Here is a 13,048-nt window from a genome sequence, read left to right on the forward strand (position 1 = left end):
AGTGCTCGAGCCTAGTTTCCGTCAGAGCCTGGAGGGACCATGTAGGGGACCCGAGCACCTACGATCACCGTGCCTTCGTGAAAAGGCACGATGACGATATCCCCGTTCTTCCTTGTACCCTAGGGGAGCCGGTGTGTGGGGACGAGCGGGCCAACAACGTGGTCCCCTTTTTCTACTTCTATCAGGTGGTCTTTAAGTGCGTCGGCGTGCGCTTGCCTTTCTCTAGGTTCGAGAGAGAACTGCTAACGGAGATCAATGCTGCCCCCCAGCCCAGCTGTACCCTAACAGCTAGGCCTTTGTTAAAGCCTTCGACATACTGTTTGGTTTCCTAGGGTGTGCACCTTCTGTTGACATCTTTCTTCACTTCTTCGAAGTGAAAAGGCAAAGAAATAACCTCTGGGTGACTCTCAGCAATGTTCCCGGTAGGGTCCTCTTAACCCCCTTCCAGCAATCCTTCACGGGGTGGAAAGGCAAGTTCTTCAAGGTTTGTTGTTCCGACCTTGTACCCTCCGCCCTTGACGGCTTTCCCCTGTATTCGGTGAAGGAGGCCAGAGCCCTGAAGTCCAAGCCCCTCAAGAGGTTGCCTTCGAGCGATCGGGAGGCTTGCCGGATCTTGGCGGGTGCAGGGGGCTTTGACGCTGCTGCTTTGATAAGCCTGGAATACAATGCTGAGGCCCTGGAAAAATACATATGTATGAGAAATTCCCCGTATGACCTTCCTATTCCTCGCTTTTGCTGGGTTCTTGCATGATTTTATTTTGTAGTGCCTTAGTTTGTGCCTGTCTTTTACCATGCTTGTCCCTTTTTTGCACAAGTTCTAAGATAAACAGGAAACAAAAGCAACTGTGCTCGAATACTAAAACTGGGTTGCCCTAATTGTCTTATGCCCACAGTGGGTGCGCAGCAAAAGCAACTAGGGTTTGTGTTCTATGTAACTGCGAGAATTAGGTCAAAACTCGGATCCTCCTCTCAAACGACCCAAGGCCCCTTTTTATATACTTTCTGCATTTAAAGCGCGTTGAAGCGCATTGAAGACGTATAAAAATGTGCCTTGAAACATTTGATACGTACACTAAATTAACGCGTACCTTGGCAAACTTTCACTGAAACCTTTAATGAGCACGTGTGCATTGCCACGTGCCCTTCTGACTTGATCGTTTATTCTGCGCAGAGGGTCTCACAGCGCCGTAACCCAACTTAGGGTTAATCCATTGTGTGAGTCCTCCTTCCTTGAAGTGCATCTGGCGCGGGGGGTGACTTTCTGGGTGCCAACTCATTCGCCCCAACCTCTAGTCACTCACCTTGGGGGTGTATCTACCTCTCTCTCGTACCATGCACGCGGTTCTCCCCTGGGCGTGGCCTCCTCATGGGTCGTATCTGTCTCATGGTTTCCCAGCGGTGGTGTGGGTACTTCACGAGTCAGGTTACCCCCTCCTGGTACTAAAACTTATGGCTTTGAAGCCACCTTTTTCTTCTCTTCATTGTTGTTTTGAGCCATCGGAGCCCGAGACTTTCTCACGGTGTTGCCCCCTCCATGGTCTTTCCTACCCATGGGTATCGGGGGGTAACACCGTCGATGTCTTAACTTGACTATTTCTTAACTTGATGACGCCTTAATCTGGTGACGCCTTTGCGAGGCGACGCCTTTCTTAGGCGATGCCCCAAACGGTCCCACCATGTATTGACTTTGACTTTGACTTTTGGTCAACGCCCCGGGACAGTACATAAACACAAGACAAACAAGTTCTACCGATTGAAATAACAAGAAACAGCAAAGACAATTTTTAGAGTTTGTTTTGGAATGGAAATGGAAGAAGAAGATGAAAAGGACAAGGAAACTTATGTGGTTGGAGCTCTTGGAAATGTGCACGCCACTTGAAGGATGGTTGGCTTTAAGATGAGTGTTGTTGCCACCACTTGAGAGACCAAGAATTCACTCAAGATAAGACTAGAAGAGAAGAAGACACAAGTTTCTCTCAATCACTCACCAATGTGGTAGAGGTTCATTACTCACAAAATCAATCTTATTATTTTAAAAAATGGATAAGCTCCCCTTTTATAATAGAGAGGGCTAGTCACAAAGTACAAGAGAAGCTTTTGAAAGGTCACCTTCCAACTCCTTCTATTCTAGGGCCTAAAGGAGTGTGAAGAGACAACTTTCTAGTTTCTTCCTAAAAACTAACGCCTAAGGTACTTACAAAAGAGGTGCCTTTTTGGTTTCCCTCTTAGTACCTTCCTAAACACTACTCCTATATGTTTTACAAATTTATTCAAAAGAAATTACAAAGAAAGATATTAATTGGAGCCCATTCTTGATTGCTTGTAGTCATCTTGTTGGCTTTGGGTTTGATCCTCTCTTTATTTAATTCTTCTTTAATTTTTTAGAAGACTAGAAGGAAGAACAATCGGTTGTTTCTGCGAAATAATCGGTTGTTTATACCAGTAAAGCTAAAAACAAAATGTAAATGAGTTTAAGGGTAAGTGAAAAATACACCAACAGTTTATACTGGTTCACTCTTAAACCAACAGCTACATCCAGTGCCCAGAAAACCACTAGGTAATCCACTAAGTAATCAAACCAGATTACAACACACAATCCACCAAAGTAGTGACCTTAAACCCTTTAAGAAACACACTTGTACCGCCCTGGTAGTCGGAAGTGATGACGTGGCATCCAGCTACAGTATAGGTGTGTTGACAAGGCGCCAGGTTAGCAGAAGGGGAGGAAGTCGGGGGGCTCATGAAGTCGCCAGTTGTTAAGTTGGCGTGCTCCGATCTCCAGCATACCAGAACCGGCGATCACCGTGTTAAAGGTGAAGTCGCCAGATGTAAGCTCAGGCGACCTAGTGATTGGAGATCGCCAGAGAAAGCACATCGCCAGAGAATGAAGTTGGTGCAGATTATAAAGGCGGCCGGCGAGACCACAAGGAAGGTGTATGAAGGCACCCTAACTCGCCAGTTCCAGTAGAGATCGCACTCCCAAGTTAAGCTATGCACTGGGCAGTACCATGCATAAGTAACTTAGCCAAAAACGAGAGTAGAAGCAGCGCCCAAGTCAAGGAGGCTCCAGATGAAGGCACGTGTACGACTAGATGAGAGCCACGTGTCCAAGTCTGTAACTGCCAGGAGAGAGAAAGTAACCAGGTATATAAGAGTTCTCAACGAACTTTCTCAGGTACGCACGTTCAGATTATACTCTTTACGCTTGCGAGTTCTAGAGCACACTGTGAGAGAGAATTTGCACGGTTCCTGATCTCTTAGTATTTGGTGATTCGGTCACTGACTTGGGCGTTGGAGTGCGATCGGCCGCAGCGGCGTCGTTCTGTTCCTTTGCAGGTTCTTGAGGTGGATCTCGAAGAGGAACGGAGGGTTTGAAGCGGTGCGCACGTCGATCCCTTGACGAGGCAGTTTCCAGCGTTCCGGTCAACAGGCAGGATCAACACTCACTTTGGCAAATCACACACCAAGAGTATTGATCTTGACCACCTCAAGAGCATACAACACTCCTTGCCAACACAACACCATAAATACAGAAGGTTGAGAAGAGATTACACTTGTTTACAGAACAATGTAAAATCAATACAAATGCAATCCTATTCCACTCTCTTAGAAAACCCAAAGTTTTGATGTGAATGTTCAAATCTTGAATCAACTCTTTCACAACTGAAAAACTCAAATTTGTTTCCATTTTCTATTTGAAAACATAAACAACCTTTTTATATTTTCCAAAGATTGGTCAAAGCATTTAATGAAGGAGCGCATTTAGTTGGAAATCATTTAAAGCACATTCAACCACCAAAATAGAATTTTGTTAGGATTTTCAAAGAAACAACTGGTTGAAACCACGAAACAACCGATTGTTTGGTTTGGCAGTTAAGTCAACCAAATATAAACAATTTTCAACCTTTTCCAAAAACTCCTAAGAGTATAATAACCGGTCGACAAAACAACAGGTTGTTTTTCATTTAGTTTGAAAAACACTTTATTTCAAAAAGGTTGTTTTTCACATAGTTTGAAAAACACTTTATTTCAAAAAGGATTTAAAACACATTAGCTTTAGATTCAACAAAGGAGTGGATTACAAATAAAACTACCCAGATCCCTCCTAAAACACAGCAGCAACACAATCTTGCATCAAACACATAGGATTTGGATTCTTCAAAGCACAATTTGAATTCTTCAAAGCACTTGATCACTCTTTATCAAGATTTATGACTTGGTCATTTAAGGTGAGCAAAAGAATGGCACACATTCTTTGTGAATGCGTACAAATTCCACACTCATGCATGGAGCAAGGAAAAGAAAACAATAAGTAGTGGGATCCATCTAAAGGGTCTTACAGAAGGAGGTGAGGATGATTTCTACTGTGTGATTCAACACATGTATGAGGTGGAGTACAACTCTTCGACCACAGATAAGAAAGTTGTATTATTTTACTATATTGGTTTGATCCATCAAAAAGAGGTACAAGAGTGGATTCCAAATATGGTATTATGGATATTCGAATGTGATCCGATCGGTCATCGGTAGTCGATGACGTCAGCATCAGAGAACAACGTGGACCACTTGCAGGGTGACACGTGGACCGGGTGGCAGAGAGGTCGGGGGACGATCGCCAAGAGAGGTGATCGGTGGTCAGTAACCAAGTTACCACCGACAGATCAGGCGGCAGAGAGGTCGGGGGATAGATCACCCAGAATGGTGATCGGTGGTCAGTAGCCAAGTGACCACCAGCAGATCAGTTCCTAGACTCGCGCCTGGAGGCAGAGCGCGATAAGCGAATAAACATTGATCAGTCATCGGGTGTACTGTCGTCGGGGTCTCGTGTTACACGCAGTTAAACGGGGACTAAGGTTCCCAGCGAGAGCGTTACGCATGGACCTCGCATGAGCACACCTCAAGGAATCGTGCACGAGAGTGGCCTGAGGGAACTAGTAAGCCAGTCGGTGATTGGTGATTCCCTCAACCCATTACGTGCGTGTCATCCTGAAGGGTAAGTCGCCTACGCAGAGAGTAACGTTTGGTGAGTGTGCCTAGACCAGCCACACCTGACGTTCTCTGAAGAGTATGCAATTTACCCAGATAAGAGAAGCATCCTTAGTTACTCCGCAAGGGCGTAACTTAGGCAGACAAAGAGAGGCGCTAGAGCCCTTCCAATAAGTGACACGTGTGTGGTTAGATGTGAGTTGCAGGCCTCCACGTGTCATCATCTGAGAGGGGTGCGGTCCAGACAAAAGAGCACTCCGTACCGCTAAAGGTACAGACAGGCGCAGCCAAGCGCAGACATGCGCAGACTCTCACGCTCCCCATTGCTGATTCTGAAGGTACGCTTTCTCTGAGAAGCATGACAGGGTTCTGACACATGCCAGAAAAGCATAACAGAATTCTGTTATGCCCAGAAGCAGGGAAAGAGAGATGAAAGGGAGAATCAGAGAGTGAGAGTGGGGAGAGGAAAAAAAGAAAGATAGACGAAAAACAGAGTGCAAGTTTTTTCTCACACACACATTACTAGTTTCCAGTTTCTGGTGGTTCTGTTGGACTAACTTGATCGTCGGAGTGCAAACGGCCGCTAGAGGCGCCGTCTGTGTGTTTTGCAGGTCACATTTGAAGACATCTGAGAGAAAGTTCGGGGAGTCATTCCGCAGAAGACGCAGTCGCGTAGACGGGGCAGTGAGTGCCACGAAGCGATTCCTCCACGTTCGAGTTGCCGGCAGGATCAGAATGGATAGAAGAAATGTGTCATTTGATCCTTTTATCATTCCACATAATGTTCAACAAGTTTATTATATACCATATCCAACAACATGTAGAGACAAACGTGGCTGGTATATTGCAATCAAAACGAAGCCCAGAGGTCGTATAGATTCTGATGATGTAGAAGTTAAAGTGTCATATCAAGTGGATGAAATGTCACAAGTTAATGAAGTTATTGAAGTTGAACAACTTCCAAGATTAAGAGATTTAGAGGTTGAGTTTGAAGAAGTGGACATAAACAATGTATCATCATTTGAAGATGAGATAGTTGAAGAAACAAATGAATGGGAAGAAGACAAGTGAAGATGAATATGGAGCTGGCTTTGACATCTCTAGGTCTGAATAGACTTAGGCAACCAGTGTTAACAAATAATATCTATTATAGGAACTACAGTGGTACTGTTGTTGTTAACAGACTGTTTATTACTCTAGTTAATTTGATGTCATATTCTTAGGTTATGTTTGCTGATGAAATTTTTGCATCTTTATTTGAATTTTTTATTAAACTATATTCAATATTTTTTTCTCCATTGATAAACTTATATTACCTTCATTATCATTTAATGTCATATATATAGATGTCCTCAGGAGGTTCTGATCAACCATCGCCGAGTAACAACAAAAAGAAGGGAAAAAAACCTTATGTGATAAAATTGTAATCACGATTTAACAATCAAAATCCATCATCCAGTCAACCCAATACACATTCCTTCTTCAGCTCATGGATCTACCCCACCAGTAGCAGATGTTACCCAATCCACCCCACTTGATGGATTTGTGCCTTCATGACCGAATTCTTTGATTGAATTTTGGAAAAGATTGGCGAAAGCTTCAATGGATGATACGTGCGAGCAGCTCACTTAGAGCTTGTGGTTTCCTTGGAGGTGCATGCTAAGTATGGAAAGTGATAGGTGAGGCATAATCACTTGAGCTAGGTGGAGAATTCAAGACTAAAGTGTCTATCCTAAAGAGGCAAGACAAGAGTGAGAATTGGCTCAATATTTTGGCAACAATTTCGCTCATTCATTAATCTTACCAAATGAGAGCCAAGCACCTCAAGTTATAGGAGAGAGGGTTCAACATTTTGGATCCAAAATTTGAAAATTCAAAATAAAACTCTCTAATGAGAAGGTGTCATGTTGAGTCATGCTTTCCATGTTTCCATGTTTAGCTCACACCTTCCATGCTAAATCCTCTCCACTCCTAGGTTTCCATGTGGACATCCATGTGCTTCATGCCAAGGTATTTTCGTTCTCCAATATACCCTATACCTTTTATGGTTACATTGGACTCAAACAAGCCGAATTGTTACCCTAACTAGTCACTTTTAAACCTAACTAGTCATATTTTACTATTTCCCAAAAACCTATGCTACTTGGCCCAAATATTCAGTCCATTTATTTTATGCTAATAGGCCTAATACATGGCCCGTAAAATTCTAAACAACTTTATACAATTTATTTAAGCTAAAGCTTGGCCCACAAATAATGTTGACCAGTCAGCAGAAACTCGGTCTTCTTGTGTTCTTATGGCCAAAGCTCTTGTTTATGTTTTGATGACTTGGAGGTCTTCTTGAATATGTTTGTAAATTCCTTCACCCTAGAGTTTTCCTCTTGATAAGGCCTACAGAAATAAACAAAAGCCCAATTAGACCCATATTTGCAATTAAATCAATAAACAACCTTTAGGTCTTCATCCTCCTTATTATGGGGTTGTGTGTGGTTGGACGGTTTCCAACACCATCTCCACATGTTAGTTCTAATGCATCAACCCTAAACCCAACTATTACACCATCTCCATATACAAATCTTGGAGGGATGCATTCAAATTCTATAGCCAATAACTCAGAGGACGAGGTCCTCTCAGTTGGTGATCACCCTCTGATTCAACCTATTGGGGGAGGGTAAGAATATAATAAAATTAAATTTATATAATTTACTATTATTGTCTTATAATTTTGACTAACTTTGTTTTGGTATTTAGCTTTTATCCATCAAAAGTTGCATCAAAGGCCATCATTGCCACCATTAAGCAACAATTTGGTGAGGCATGGCTAACATGGGGGGCAATCCCAAAGGCTGACTGGGATCTATTTTTTCAATGTTTTAAGGTAGTCGTTTTTTATTCCCTTTAAAAATGCTTATATTTTACAATTTGGATTGATGATTTTTGTTGTTTTACAGAGGAAGGTCACGTGGAGGGTTGAGGATGAGGAAAAAGTTAAGAAAATTTTCCATACGAAGGCTTCTCACACCCTTTCACAAATGTTTAAAATGGTTCCAAGAAGGTAAACGACCAGAATGGATTGGCAATAATGTTTGGAACAGCCTCTTGGAACAGTGGAACATGCCTTTGTATCGATCCAAATGCAGTACAGCTAAAAAAAATTATTTGTCTGAAAAAGGTGGATGTTTGCACACCGGAGGATAACATTAGTGTGCATGAACACGCTATTCGTTTGGTATGACTTCCATATAAAATTTTGTATTAATCTATGATTAATTATTACTGTTGGGTTTAATAGTGCCAAAGTTCAAGAGGGGGGGTGAATTGACCTTTTAAAAGTTTATCGCAGAATCAGTATTTATCACAGTACACAAAAAATAAATCGATTTATTTGGAAATGAACAGATTTATTTTGGCACTGTTTATGTTTGAAAACGTTTATATCAGCCAAGTTAATCACGAGATTATGCAGATTGATTTTCCAGATACACACACTGATTTTAGGAGTATATTATGAAACACACAAAACAGTGACCTTCAATTTTATAGGCAAGTGATAAAAGTTCGATTATTAGCTTGACAATCAATTGGGTAACCTATCACAATCAACCTGTTCCAGTTGTATTTAACAGATCATATATCTTCTTCACAGAACCAAGATGATTTTCCAGAAAATAAGAACTGTATGAACAAGCCTAGAAAGAACATATTTATTTTTAATTGAACAGATTCAATTTCTGGCAGGTTAACAGATAAGCGTGAATTAGAGTGCAGAGATTAAGGGAGAATGAACACAAAGCAATTATACTGGTTCACTCTAATGAGCTACATCCAGAATTCACCTAAACCAAGGTGAAATTCACTAAATCACAATTCAAACAACCACAAACACAACTGTACTTGAACCCTACAAGAACTTTGGTACACTTGCTGAAAAACACTATTTCAGCATACACACTCTTTAAGAAACCCTATCAAGAAGAGTGTACCGTCCCGTACCCGGGCGTTGACTAAGTCAAGGTCAAAGTCAACACCAGGGGTCAAAGTCAACACAAGGCGTTGCCTAGGTGAAGAGACGCCAAGTGCCAGCGTCGCCAAGAAGGTGCGTCGCCAGGGCAAGGCGTCGCCTAGGTAAGGCGTCGCCCAGGTGAAGGCGTCGCCCAACCAGGGCGTCGCCAGATCAAACAGTACCAAAGCAAGGCAATCGCCGTGTGGTTCCCCGATACCCATGGGTAGGAAAGACCATGGTGGGAGCGACGCCGTGGGAAGGCCTCAAGTCCCGATAACCCGGGGCAATGATAAGGAGAAGGAAAAGGTGGCTTCAAGGCCATAGTGATAGCACCAGTGTAGGGCAGCCTGACTCGCGAAGTACCCCTGCCGCCCCAGAGACGCCTTTGGGACAGATACGACCCAAGAGGAAGGTCACGCCCAGGGTAACCGGGTGCAGGGTACGAGAGGAAGGCAGATACGCTCTCAGAGTAAGTGACTAGATGATTGGGGGCATGAGTTGGCACCCAAAAAGTCACCCCTAGCGCAGTAGCACTCCCAAGCAGGAGGACTCACACGTAGAAATGTCCCCAGGTGGGCAGAAACGCCCCCAGATGGGGTCACAATAACCATGTCAGAATAGAAACACCCTTTAGTCAGGTGCCAGGTAATTAAAGTCATTCAATACAGTTTCCGTTTCGAGCATTCAGGTACTATAATGGCTCCCAAGCGTTTCAACGTCTTAAATGCGCTACGTTTTCTAATTAGATACGCTGATTGAGTGCGTTACATTTGTAATTAAAGGCGCTTTAAGGCGCTTTGAATGCTTGGGTAGTTTAAATAGCGCGGAGAATGTTGGAAACATGGTTGGAACTTTTGGCAAATTTACCAGAACTCTCTTGTTGCTTGCTCGTGCTTCAAGGTTACGGACAAGGGACTGGGGAATATCTTTGCCTGAGAGAGAGAACACAGACACACAATACACAGTTCTTTTTACCACCTTCAGAGTGCCATACGCGGTGCTCAGAGACGTAGGTGAACAGTTTTGGTGTTTCTTGCTGGCTGACTTGAGCGTTGGAGTGCAAACGGCCGCTAGGGCGCCTCTTTGTCCTCTTTTTGCAGGAATCCACAGGTAACCAGTGGGAAGGAGTCCCTAGCTGACGGCTGAGGTCGCGCACGAAGACGTCCCGGTCAACCGGACGGAACATTTGGCGCCCACCGTGGGGCCGATATAAAACATCAGTCCCATCACAAGTTCGAGAAAATCTACTAAGTCGCAGTAACGTTGGAGGAGGTTGGAGTGACCATGGCCCCCACCAGACGAAGTACAACACGCGCAGCCCCAGCAGAACTATCCATGCAACAGGTCCTGGAGATAATGAGGGGGCTGCAGCAGGAGATGGCGGAGTCGAAAATGGAACAGGAACGCATGCAGGCAGATCTCGATGCCTCGCATGAGCGAAATGAAGAGCTCCACCGTGTAAATGAGGAGTTGCGCCAGGGCCTGAGAAATGATCGGAGGCGGCCTGGACATGACGAGATGGATAACCATTCCCCACCAAGGGAGTTTTCCACTCCTTTCTCACAGAAGATCCTAGATGCAGTGATCTCGAACACGTTCGCGGGGCCCAAGGTGATCTTCACCGGGATGGAGGACCCAGAGACGCACCTTGCTGCATTTCACACACAGATGGTCCTGGTAGGCGGTTCTGACGCTGCCAAGTGCAAGCTCTTTATGAGCACCCTGACCGGGATGGCTATGGACTGGTTCATCAGCCTTTCGGATGGTCATATCACATCTTTCCTCCAATTGTCACGATTGTTCAGGGAACAATACTTAGCAAACAAGGCCTCGCCGCCAGTCTCTTACGATCTGTTTGATGTGAAGTAGTATCAAGGGGAGACCCTAAAGGAGTATATCAATCGCTTCGGGGCCCAGGTCGTGAAGGTTGGTATGACAGAGGAGCCTATGATTGTGTACGCATTTGTGAAAGGCGTATGCCCCGGTCCTTTTGGAGAATACATCATCCGCAACCGCCCTAGGACTTTCGCTGATCTACGGCGTAGGGCGGTAGAACATGTTGCTTCTGAAGGGGAGGTGTGTGTGAAGCGCACCAATGTCGTACCCTCACGCCCGAGGGGACCGGCGCGAGCTCAACCCGTCAGGGTCAATGAGACCACGACGGGAAGAAAGAAGCCAGAGGCGAGACGGCCTTACGAGGCCAGAAAACCCCAGCCCCGGGGTCCAGCGGGAGGCGATCGCCCGGCCAGAGAAAGAGCGAGACCGGCGAGGTACAATTTTGTGGTAGAACTGAAAGACCTGATCGCCGTGCCTAATATAGCCGAGAGGCTGAGGCGACCGGCGAAGACCGACAAGGTGTTAGGCCCTCGCAAATACTCTTGGTGCGAGTTCCACGAAGCTTTCGGGCACCACATTGATAACTGCCTGTCGTTGGGTTACCAGCTAGATGAGCTGGTGAGAACTGGGTTTTTGAAGGATTATGTCGCAGAGCCCACAACGACCGCCACCTTGCCGCCGTCGGCGGAAGAACCAGCACACGAGATGCCTGTGCTTGGTGAGGTCCACACCATTGCTAGAGGTTTTTCCGGCGGGGACCCACCGCCTCCCAGCGGAAGAAATACGCGAGGGGGGTAAATTCGAGTTAGGAAGTTCGATGAGCCCAGAAGAACAGGAAGGAGTGGCGGAAGTGATTTCATGCCACCTGGATGCCTTCGCATGGTCCGCCTCGGATATGCTAGGCATCGATCCCAATTTCCTGTGTCACCACCTCAGCATGGACGCCACGGTCTGCCCCGTGCGTCAGAGAAGGAGAAAGTTCAATGAGGAACGACAGCAGGTGGTGAAAGACGAAACGCAGAAGTTGTTGAGTGCAGGCCACATCAGGGAGATTCAATACCCTGAGTGGCTTGCCAACGTCGTCTTGGTGAAAAAGGCAAACGGAAAGTGGAGGATGTGTGTTGACTTCACGGACCTGAATAAGGCATGCCCAAAGGACTCGTATCCGCTGCCCAGCATCGACGCCTTGGTAGACAGTGCGTCCGGCAGCAAGGTGCTGAGTTTCCTGGACGCCTTTTCAGGGTACAACCAATTCAAGATGCACCCAAGAGACGAGAACAAAACGGCATTCATGACTGAGACCTGCAGTTACTGCTATAAGGTGATGCCTTTTGGGCTGAAAAATGCGGGCGCCACGTACCAAAGGTTAATGGACAAGGTCCTGGCACCAATGCTCGGGAGGAATGTGTACGCCTATGTAGACGACATGGTGGTGGCGTTGCAGAATAGGGCGCAGCACATGGCGGACCTGGAGGAGTTGTTCGTCACAATATCCAAGTACCGCCTCAAGTTAAACCCTGAGAAGTGTGTTTTCGAGGTAGAGGCCGGTAAGTTCTTGGGTTTTATACTCACAGAGAGGGGGATAGAGGCGAACCCCGACAAATGCGCGGCGATTATCGCCATGCGAAGCCCGACGTCGGTAAAGGAGGTGCAACAGCTGACAGGGCGGATGGCGGTGCTCTCGAGGTTTGTTTCCGCCGGAGGAGAGAAGGGGCAACTATATTTCCAGTGCCTCAAGAGAAACACTCGCTTTGCATGGACTGATGAATGCGAAGCGGCTTTCATTAAGCTGAAGGAGTACCTAGCGACGCCACCGGTCCTCTGCAAGCCGGTAGCGGGCGTGCCCCTCCGGTTATATTTTACTGTAACGGAGCGGGCCATCAGTTCTGTGTTAGTCCAGGAGCAGGACTAGAGTCAAAAGCCCATGTATTTTGTAAGTAAGGCATTACAGGGAGCTGAGACGAGGTACCAAGCGCTAGAGAAGGCGGCGCTAGCGGTAGTATTTTCTGCCAGGAGGCCCCGTCATTACTTCCACAGCTTTACGGTGGTGGTGATGACCAACCTCCCTATACAGAAAGTGCTGCAGAAGCCTGATGTGGCGGGAAGAATGGTGCGCTGGGCGATAGAACTGTCAGAATTCCACATCCAGTATGAGCCTAGAGGATCCATCAAAGGGCAGGTGTACGCAGATTTTATAGCGGAACTTTCGCCCGGAGGTGAGCA

This window comes from Phaseolus vulgaris, chromosome 11 (genome assembly GCF_051622355.1).
Source record: "Phaseolus vulgaris cultivar YP4 chromosome 11, ASM5162235v1, whole genome shotgun sequence".
NCBI lineage: Eukaryota > Viridiplantae > Streptophyta > Magnoliopsida > Fabales > Fabaceae > Phaseolus > Phaseolus vulgaris.